Source organism: Engystomops pustulosus, chromosome 4 (assembly GCF_040894005.1).
Source record: "Engystomops pustulosus chromosome 4, aEngPut4.maternal, whole genome shotgun sequence".
In the NCBI taxonomy this organism is placed as follows: Eukaryota; Metazoa; Chordata; class Amphibia; order Anura; family Leptodactylidae; genus Engystomops; species Engystomops pustulosus.
In genome coordinates this window covers 43,991,258-44,002,031 of record NC_092414.1, presented here as the reverse complement: position 1 = coordinate 44,002,031, position 10,774 = coordinate 43,991,258, and the positions used below count along the sequence as shown (strand labels likewise).

Here is a 10,774-nt window from a genome sequence, read left to right as displayed (position 1 = left end):
CCCCCATAAAGCTCTCCCCAGCCCCTTTCTAGCAATGACACTTTTTTAAAAATTTAGGTTAGCAAAGTCAGTTTAATCGATCCGACCTCTTACCAAATAAGAGGTCGGATCCTAGTATCCTGTCCCTTGGCAGTAGTCCTTAGTCATGAGGGAGCTGGCCGACACTACCCCTCCACGCCCCTCTCAGCGGGGTCCTGTAAGAATAGCCGGCAGCAGCGCATAAATTGCGCAATCCCTGACGGCTCTCTGCGATACAGCCGCAGAGGGCTTATTCACAGCGACGGGCGAATGACTAAGCTAGCGCACAGGGCCTCGGGCCAATCGCATATGCGTTTCCCGGGAAACGCATGCGATCGAAATGCATGTGATCGGGCCAAGGCCCGTACCCTGTGCGCTAGCGTTGTGCTATGAATGCGATGCTAAGGGAACGTTAATCCATTTACTGCACTTGAAATGAGCTTCGAAAAAGTGTGGATTTGGCAATGTTCCTTTTTTAAAGGACACCTGCCTTGAGGTCTGTGTCACTAGTCCTGTCACTACTACCTGTTGGAGCAGCTCACAAGGATCCCATCCCAGCCTTTATCTAGTTATTTCATACATTAATCATTGTAAAATCATCTATTCTTTATTATGTAAATGAGGCTGGTCACATGGTCAGAGGCAGTGATGTCACCCCATGAATAGAGTGGACAGCTTGAATATGCTAATGCTTCATTGGACATTTCACAGGTCATTTGCATACAGCTTTAGGACCTCATTGCTTAGGTTTACAGGCATGTAGAGGGACAATGAAGGGATAGAGGCAATGCTTTCTAATGGCAGCTTATGAAGATATATTTAGTTTAGGGTGGTTATTTTGCATGACGGGTTCTCTTTAAGGGTATCAAAATGGTTTTGGGTTTATCTATAAAATACAGTAAGGGCCGTATTGTATTTTTGTACATCTTTAAAGTGAAAAATTGTAAACTTTAAAATTAACTTAAAATATGTCTCAAATGGTCTAGGTCAAAAATGTTGAAAGCAATGCATTTAAGCAAAGAATTTGAATACTTACTTAGCGATCACAGTAACAATAAAGACACCTAATTGCGTTGTGTGATTGAGTTTGAGCACTTGATGGTGGAAATGAAAATATGGAGGCTGGCAAGGTAGTTACTGTTTGCAAATCTTCATTTGCCCTTTGTTGCCTCCGTGGGCTAGAATTTGAAAGTAGCATTTAAAGTTATGAACTATTTGAAACATCAGAATATGATGTGCTTGAGCCTGAATTAATGGGTTCAATTTCCATTTGGGAAAATGTTGTTTTGCTTGCTCATGCTTCAAGATCATTTGTCGGGCTTCTTTGTAGTGGTGGTGTGAGTGATCTTTGGAGTATCAATAATTCTTTTAAATTGTTGACTAAAACATCAATAGTGGGCAACATATCACAATTGTCAAACAAATGCACAACAGTCATGATATAAGCAATAAATAAATTGCACTTCCCAACAGGGAAGCGTCTGCATTGACCCGCTAATACGACCCCCAAACCATCGTACATGTCTTGGGACCCAGCACGACGCATCATGTTTACGGCCTCATGTTCAATAGCAGTTATTGGATTTGACTGTACACGTGCTGCCCTTCTTCGTGTTTGTCTGATTGTTGCATTTGCTCCATTGTCTGATAAATCTAAAATCGAGATGTTTTTGTGCATTGTGGATTTGTAGTAATGTTTCCTTGTGTCCTAAGTAGTGGTTTTGGAAAAGTGATATTTTAAATAATTTTTTGGATAAACACAAAAAGAAATGCACGCTGCATTAATTGTGTTCTGCCAAAGTTAATTTTACGCAATAGAAATGTTGTTATTCAATCTACTTTGTAAAGTATTTTTCACAGTTGTATAAATGTTTTAGGTCAATAATAAACATTTTTTAAATTCCGTATAGAACATTGTTTTTATTCTTATAGTGTGATTATTAAATGAAAAAAAAACAGATCGACTTTTATGCAAATGATACGACTAATGTCATATTTAAATAAAAAAAAAAATGCTCAAAAACATATGGGCCACTCCACAATGAGCAGGCGAAGAGTTGAAGGGGGGGGGGGGGGGTGTATGAAAAGGCCTTAAGGGCTGAACCCTCTTCAAACTCAGTTGGTGTTGGTTTGCATATTGCAGCAAACCCCCACTGCTTATAATCACGGCCGGTGCTTAAACCCTTGGGATGCAAAGCTAACGTCGGCATTTTAAAGAAGGTGGCAAGTGCGCGCTTCCATCTTTATTGAGATGGTCACTCCCCCAAAGGGCATCTTCTTTGTCAGACACAAGGCTGCATGGTTTATAGATTCATTACTATGAGCCAGTGGCTTATTGTAATTATTCCTATGCAAAAACGCCATATTCAGCAATATAGTGTTATTGCAGTATATGGTAGTAACGGTAACACCATGAATGGTGAATTTACCCTTGATGATGTATTAAAAATAGATAATTTCTGGTAAAAAAAAATAAAATGAGCTAATTTAATAGCAAGTAAAAACTTAAATATACCAGAAATATAAACAGAAATTAAACATAACAGTAAAAATGTTCATAACATTTGATCTTGACGTGTCTCAAAATGCGAGAACAATTGCATAACATTTGCATAACATAGCACCTAACACTGCTCCATAAACCAAAATAATAAGTAATATTTGGCATCAAAAGATGGGTAAATTTATTTTACATTGTTCACAAACATTTGTTTACTTTTACAAAATGTAATGAAACACAATCTAAAAAAAAAAAAAAAAAAAAAAAATGTTTCACCATGATTGTACCAAAACAAAGCCTAAAGCAGAGGTATACCGTATATACTTGTGTATAAGCCGAGTTTTTCAGCACAAAAAATGTGCTGAAAAACGTCCCCTCGGCTTATACACAAGTCAATACTTGTAAAAAAATAATTAAAAATGGACTAAAAAAAAAAAAAAAATTTACTCACCCTCCGGTGGCCCCAAGAAATTCAACGCTAGGACCTGCTTACTAGAATAAGCAGCTACTATTGCTTAAAAAAAAAAAAAAAAAAAAAAAAAAAAAAACACAGCTGAGTTGCAATGATAGCGTTATCGGAAACCTCCGATAACGCTATCTAACCCTGCTGTAAAGTAGAATTAAAACGACGGACCACTCTCAAGGCGGTCTGGCGTATTCATACGGAGTGGGATTGTGGGCTGAATAAGGGACAGTAACTGACGTATGAAGCATGGCAGTCACCGTCGAGCTATGGATTGAGTGGGGCGGTACGGGGAAGAGGCAGCACATTGGACCACCCCCTCATGAATGCAGCAGACCGTTTTGAGAGTGGTCCCACATTTGTATTGCGGTGTTTGATAGCTTTATTGTAGTTTTCCAATAACGCTATCCTTGTAACACTGCTGCGTTTGTTTTTGCAATAGGATCTGCTTAATTTAGTATGCAGCTCCTAGTGCCTATTTATTGGGTGACAGATCCTCTTTAAGGGTTTAAAAAGTGTACTGCCTCAATGTTTTAAGGTATGTGTAATATTTGGGAAATGATTTAAAGTGTATGTTTTGTTTGTTTTTTAATTATTTCACTAAAACAGTTTTTTTTTAAACATTTAACATTTTTAGACAAGATTCATAACGTATATACTTGAGGATAATCTTAGCAAATCGTAAGCCAAAGCCCAAAAATGTAAAGACAAAAACAGAAAAAATCTTAAAAATCCAGTATAAGCCAAGTTTGGGAAATGCATTGGTCACTGTCCACAAGTACACTCACCGGCCACTCTATTAGGTACACCATGCTAGTAACGGGTTGGACCCCCTTTTGCCTTCAGAACTGCCTCAATTCTTCGTGGCATAGATTCAACAAGGTGCTGGAAGCATTCCTCAGAGATTTTGGTCCATATTGACATGATGGCATCACACAGTTGCCGCAGATTTGTCAGCTGCACATCCATGATGCGAATCTCCCGTTCCACCACATCCCAAAGATGCTCTATTGGATTGAGATCTGGTGACTGTGGAGGCCATTTGAGTACAGTGAACTCATTGTCATGTTCAAGAAACCAGTCAGATTCTAGCTTTATGACATGGCGCATTATCCTGCTGAAAGTAGCCATCAGATGTTGTGGTCATACATTGTGGTCAGACATTGTGGTCATAAAGGGATGGACATGGTCAGCAACAATACTCAGGTAGGCTGTGGCGTTGCAACGATGCTCAATTGGTACCAAGGGGCCCAAAGAGTGCCAAGAAAATATTCCCCACACCATGACAGCACCACCACCAGCCTGAACCGTTGATACAAGGCAGGATGGATCCATGCTTTCATGTTGTTGACGCCAAATTCTGACCCTACCATCCGAATGTCGCAGCAGAAATCGAGACTCATCAGACCAGGCAACGTTTTTCCAATCTTCTACTGTCCAATTTCGATGAGCTTGTGCAAATTGTAGCTTCAGTTACCTGTTCTTAGCTGAAAGGAGTGGCACCCAGTGTGGTCTTCTGCTGCTGTAGCCCATCTGCCTCAAAGTTCGACGCACTGTGCGTTCAGAGATGCTCTTCTGCCTACCTTGGTTGTAACGGGTGGCGATTTGAGTCACTGTTGCCTTACTATCAGCTCGAACCAGTCTGCCCATTCTCCTCTGGCATCAACAAGGCATTTCCGCCCACAGAACTGCCGCTCACTGGATGTTTTTTCTTTTTCAGACCGTGAAAATCCCAGTAAATCAGCAGTTTCTGAAATACTCAGAGCAGCCCTTCTGGCACCAACAACCATGCCACGTTCAAAGGCACTTAAATCACCTTTCTTCCCCATACTAATGCTCGGTTTGAACTGCAGGAGATTGTCTTGACCATGTCTACATGCCTAAATGCACCGAGTTGCCGCCATGTGATTGGCTGATTAGAAATTAAGTGTTAACGAGCAGTTGGACAGGTGTACCTAATAAAGTGGCCGGAGAGTGTATATAGCCAGCAAGTCCCCAGTAGTATGGAGCCATAACGCATTTTGCAAAGCACATTAAAAGAAACTTAAATACTCATCTTCCAACAGGTACCAACAGCGGGTTCTCTTATGACTTCTCTCCACTGTAACAGCCGGCAGACTCAGTCATGTGATCTGCTGGCCAGCGCATACTATGATGTCACCAGTGGTCACATCATAGTTTGTGGGGTTCGGCAGAGCACATGAGCGTGTGGCTGACGACTGATACAACAAAGAGAAGACAGAAGAGTAAACGCATCAATCATGGTGAAGCCTCTACCAGCATCACGGACGCTAGGAAGGCGAGTATGTAAGTTTATGTTTTCAGTTGGCCTTTTTTGGGCAGATAAACTCCACTTATACTTGACTATAGACGGGCCATTTAAAAAAAAAATATAATATATATAAATATATAAAAACAGCTTTAAAAACATAAAAAAATCATAAGTACTAGAGCACGGACCTAAAAACATTAGAATTGATCCAATGTTTAAATGGATTCCACAAAAGTCAAGATAAACAAAAATGAATAAAAACTTCCAGACGCAGGGCACGAGTTGGTAAAAGAAAAAGTAATTCCTCAAAATGCTGATATGGTCTTTTTTGAGACGGGGATAAGCCACTCTTTTCATTAATTGCGACTTTTCTTCAAAATCGATCCCTACATGACCGCCACCTATTGTGTACCTGCTCTTCTTTGTAATTTTTTTTTTTTAATGCAAAAAAAATAAATAAATATAATTGCAATACACACTATTCATAGCATAATCTTTAATATTTATTTATTGATGACATTTACCCATTTTCCACTGTTCTCTGGGTTCCATTTCATCCCAATCACTGGTTAATTCCTTGCATATTTGAAGCCATGCCTGACTTCTGCTTTTGTTTGCATAATGTTTGTCCCATAACATTGGTCTTTCCTTCACCTATTTTGGGTTGAAGAATTTTGAAATATTAGAAAGCGTCTTAAACTCTACAATTCTAATTAGTTATTTTTCTATTTATTGGCATAATTTATTTTTAAAGATAAAAAATATATATATTTACACATTTTTAATTTAAAAATCTAGATAAATAAAATTAAAAAGGAGAACACCAAAAAAAAAGATAATTTTGTAAACTCATCTTTACATGACTCATGTGATTTTTATTTAAAAAAATGCACTAATTAAAGACTTTGTATTATCGTATTTTTGTTACTATAAGACACACTTTTTAGTAAGAAAAAATTTTGCTAAAAAGTGCCTGCGTCTTATAGACCGAAGGTCAGGCGGATCCAGCACTGCCAGCCCCTCCTGACTGCTGTATTGGAGATTGGGTGATGCCCTGATATAGAGCTTCACCCGATCTCCCAGAGGACCGTACTGCTCTCTCCCTCTGCCTATACATCTTTCTTACATCACCACAGGATCTGATACTGGGAGAATGGGTACATGCTGGGCTGGGACAGGGCAAGAAGGGGTGGTAGAGGGGAAGTGTGTGTGTGTGCGCGTATCTGGTCGAATGGTGCAGGGCTGTGTGTGCGCGTATCTGGTCGAATGGTGCAGGGCTGTGTGTGCTGTGCTTTAGTGCAACCAACAGGGATATTTTAATTTGTGTAAAATATATTTTCCTTTTTTGGAAGCCTAAATCTGGGGTTTGTCCTATAGTAAGAAGAGTCAGCCAGTCCCCTGTGGTATATAACCTAGTATTTTGCCTTCCTATGATGTTAAAATGCTAAAATAACCAACAAAATTTTTTTTTTAGCAAAGTGAAGATTTGGAGTATCAGCACCAAGGATGAGGCACGTAAAAACAAATTGGAGACAATGCTTTTAGAATTTCATTTTTTAAAAAAATAGTAAATTTTTTTTTTAAAAAAGGACACCAATGTTTAACTTGGAACAGAGAATCAAAAATCCATTCAAAAATGAAACATTTAAAAAAAAAAAAAAAATACAATGCACAACAAACCAGGACACTATATTGTAACACATTCACTTCAGAGTGAACAAATAAACCCAAAATCAAGGCAGTTTGCGGAATAGATGGTGTTTATTTGTGTGTGAACTGTGGCTTACTGCTTGTGTTTGGATTAACTGAGCCACACCCTGCTCCTTGTATTTCAGCCCTGCTCAGCAAGAGTTACTAGCCTGATGGACAGTTCCCCCAGTGTGCTGCTGGAGGCGTCTTCTATACCTGCCCATTCCCATCATACCTTGCTGGTTATTCTTCAAGTCTTACCTGTGTATCTAGTGCTCTTGCAATCTTGTTTGGTGTTCTGTGTTTTGTACCCGATTCTGTACCTTTGCTGCCTGTATCTGGACCTGACCCAGGGCCGATTTTAGCATATTTGCTGCCTGAGGCGAATATTAAAATGCTGCCCCCACCCCCGCTCCCAGTTAAGTAAATCCTTAAACTTTACTAACAATTAACAACCCTGTGTGACACTGTGTGACTGACTACAGGATCTAAGAGGCATTAATGGCATCTAGTACCTTATAGATGACAATCTCTTCCATCACTAGAACTTTATTCCGGGTTCTCCAATCCATGACGTATCACGGCTGAATTCACGGCCAGATGTCTTCAGCTCCGTGCAGCATCTCCACTAAAAATACCACAGTCACTTACAGTATAAAGTCTCCTGGATAACAACACTGTGCTCCTAAATAATATATACCCCTCACAACACAACTGACCACACTCTCCCCACATACAAAACATCCCTTCATTATATAGGGATAAAATCACACATAAAATCACCCCACATATACAGTCCCCTCCCAGCTTAGTAATATACTGTATCCCATATACAGCCCCTCCAGCTAAGTAATATATTGTACCCGATATACAGCCCCCCCCCAGCTTAGTAATATACTGTATCCCATATACATCCCCCAGCTTAGTGATATAGTGATATATAATATATACAGCACCCACCAGTATAAAATGATTCTGGCCCCATATAATATATATAGCATCTCCCCCCAGTATAAAATAATTATAGCCCCAAATAATATATATAGCCTCCCCCCAGTATAAAACAATCATAACCCCAAATAATATATAAAGCATCCCCCCCCCCCCAGTATAAAATAATTATGGTATAGCCCCAAATAATATAAATATATAGTATCCCCCCCAGTATAAAATAATTATATCCCCAAATAAAATACACAGCATTCCATCACCCCCCCCCCCCAGTATAAAATAATTCTGGCCCCATATGATATATATAGCGCCCCCCCCCCCAGTATTAATTATTAGCCTCATTTAATTAATTAAAATACATGAAAAATAATAAAATCATACTCACCTGCAGGCAGCTGCTCCCTCGGCGCGCGGGTCCCGTCTTCAAGCGGCTCTCCTGTGAGCCGCGGCTCCGCACAGTGACACAGACGCGTGACGTCATGACGCCTGTGTCACTGCTTAGAACGGAGCGACGCTGCTGCCGGAAAGGCGCCACGTCCTGCCGCCTGTTACAGAAGAATGAAGAAGAGCCGGGAAGCCAGAAGAGGAGCCGCAATGACACTGCAGGGGGCAGGCTGGGCTGGCCCGTACACCGCAGGGGGCAGGCTGGGCTGGCCCGTACACCGCAGGGGGCAGGCTGGGCTGGCCCGTACACCGCAGGGGGCAGGCTGGGCTGGCCCGTACACCGCAGGGGGCAGGCTGGGCTGGCCCGTACACCGCAGGGGGCAGGCTGTATATTCCATTGGGGGCTTGCTGGCTATATACAGGGGGGGGCTGTGACCAATGCATTTCCCACCCTTGGCTTATTCTCGGGTCAATAGGTTTTCCCAGTTTGTGGTGATAAAATTGGGAGTCTCGGCTTATACTTGAGTATATACGGTGAAAGTAAATAGACTCTGTTAAAAAAAAAAAAAGTTAAAAACCTGCCAAAAATTATGATTTTTACCTATTGAATTCCACAAAAAATGCAATCAAAAGTAAAAAAAAACATATGTACTCCAGAATGATACTGTTGCAAAGGACAACATGTCCCGCAAATCACAAGTCATCAACTAGCTCCAAAGCCAAAATAGTAAATGCAAAAATGATAGATTTTAGGTTTTATTTGGCAAATTTAGTGAAACGTAATAAAAAATATTCAAGTATGGTATCCCCGTAATCGTATTGACCCATAGAATAAAGATATCATGATTATTAGGCTATACAGGGAACACCAAAAAAAAAAAATTTAAAATAAAAAAAAAGTTCAGAAATTTTCAACAATAGGGGATACCAACCCCAAAATGGTAACAATGCAGAAAGCATATCATCCAGCAAAAAAATTCCATCACATGGCCCCAATAACGGAAAAGCTTAAATTTTTATGAGGAAATTTCAATGAGGAAACTGCAGGGTGCTGCTTCCATTGTGCGCCTCGCTGTGTGGCCATAAAACAAGTAACAGTCACACGTGGGGGGGGGGGGGGGGGTCTCTGTACTCCCGAGAAATTGCTTAACAAATTGTAAGATGGGTTTTCTCTTTTTATCTTTTGGAAATGTGTAAATTTTGGTGCTAAATGAAAGTATAACCAACAAAATTTACCAATTTTGATGTAATTACTATGAAGATCTGAAGGGGTTAACAATTTTCCTAAAAGCTGTTTCTGATAGTTTGAGGGGTTGATTATATAGGGGGTTTTTGATGTTAAATATGTAAAATTTCATTCAAAATAGTATTTATCCCAAAATAGTCAATTCTGAAAATACGGAAAATCGATATTTGATTGTAAGCCACGAGACACCAAAATAAATTATCCAGACTTTAAAAAAAATTATGAAAATGTAATGTAGATACAGGCAGTCCCCGGGTTACATACAAGATAGGGTGTGTAGGTTTGTTCTTAAGTTGAATTTGTATGTAAGTCGGAACTGTATATTTTATCATTGTAATCTCAGCCAGAACTTTTTTGGTCTCTGTGACAATTGGATTTTAAAAATGTTGGGTTGTCATAAGAACCAGGATAAACAATAAATCCCAATTACAGACACCTGTGATAACTGTTACAGCTGATCAATGTAGCCTAGGACTAAAGTACAATAAATTACCAATATCCAGAGGTCCGTCTGTAACTAGGGGTCGTATGTAAGTCGAGTGTTCTTAAGTAGGGGACCGCCTGTATATGGGAAATGTTATTCAGCAACTTATTTAGGTGGTAAATCTATCTGCCTGAAAACGCAATGATTTAGAATTTCGAAATTTGGCAAATTTTTCAAAAATTTCATCATGTTTTATTTTTTTTGTAAATAAAGCCAACATTTACCACTAAAATGAAGTACAACATGTCTGGGAAAAAAATGTAACAGTGTTCAAAAGTTATAACCATATAAAGTGACGCAAGTCAGAATACAAAAAATGGGGCTGAGCCTTAAGCTACAAAATGGCTGCGTCCTTAAGGGGTTAATACATATTGTAGGGGTTCAGCTCACTGGTGAGAGCCAAGACAGTTCACAGAGACGCTGAGTCCAACTCTTAGTTTTTATTGTCAGTTGTGTTCACAAGTCCAACTTGTACAGGTGCATAACTGACAGAAATAAAATACAAAACAAAAATACCTGCCCGTCTAGGCACTAGCTAATACAATAGCATTTTTCCCTCTCTGGCTAAGGGTACAAAACAAACGCATTGGCAGTCTTTACCTCCAGGCTTGTATCACACACAGCAGCACCTCTAGCTCTGGTCAGAGAGAGTCCTCTCATGATGCAGCTCGGGTTTCTAAAGCCCTCGACCAGGTGTGGGCTAACGAGCTCCATTAACACAGCCCCAGAACCTGGATTAATCATCAATGGCCATCCCTTAACCAAGC

The 10,774-nt window shown here is 39.9% G+C and overlaps 1 long non-coding RNA gene across 2 annotated transcripts; it reads right to left on the bottom strand.

Moving 5' to 3' along the window:
- Positions 1–5,557: 5,557 nt before the first annotated feature.
- On the bottom strand, positions 5,558–10,685 carry LOC140128949 (uncharacterized). 2 transcript variants are annotated; one of them, XR_011855207.1, is made up of 3 exons: positions 10,608–10,685; positions 5,778–5,907; positions 5,558–5,673 (listed from the first exon to the last, which is right to left on the bottom strand). It is a non-coding gene; the product is annotated as an uncharacterized lncRNA (long non-coding RNA). The 2 variants fall into 2 exon arrangements; XR_011855206.1 differs by lacking the exon at positions 10,608–10,685 and adding an exon at positions 7,458–7,633.
- Positions 10,686–10,774: the final 89 nt, after the last annotated feature.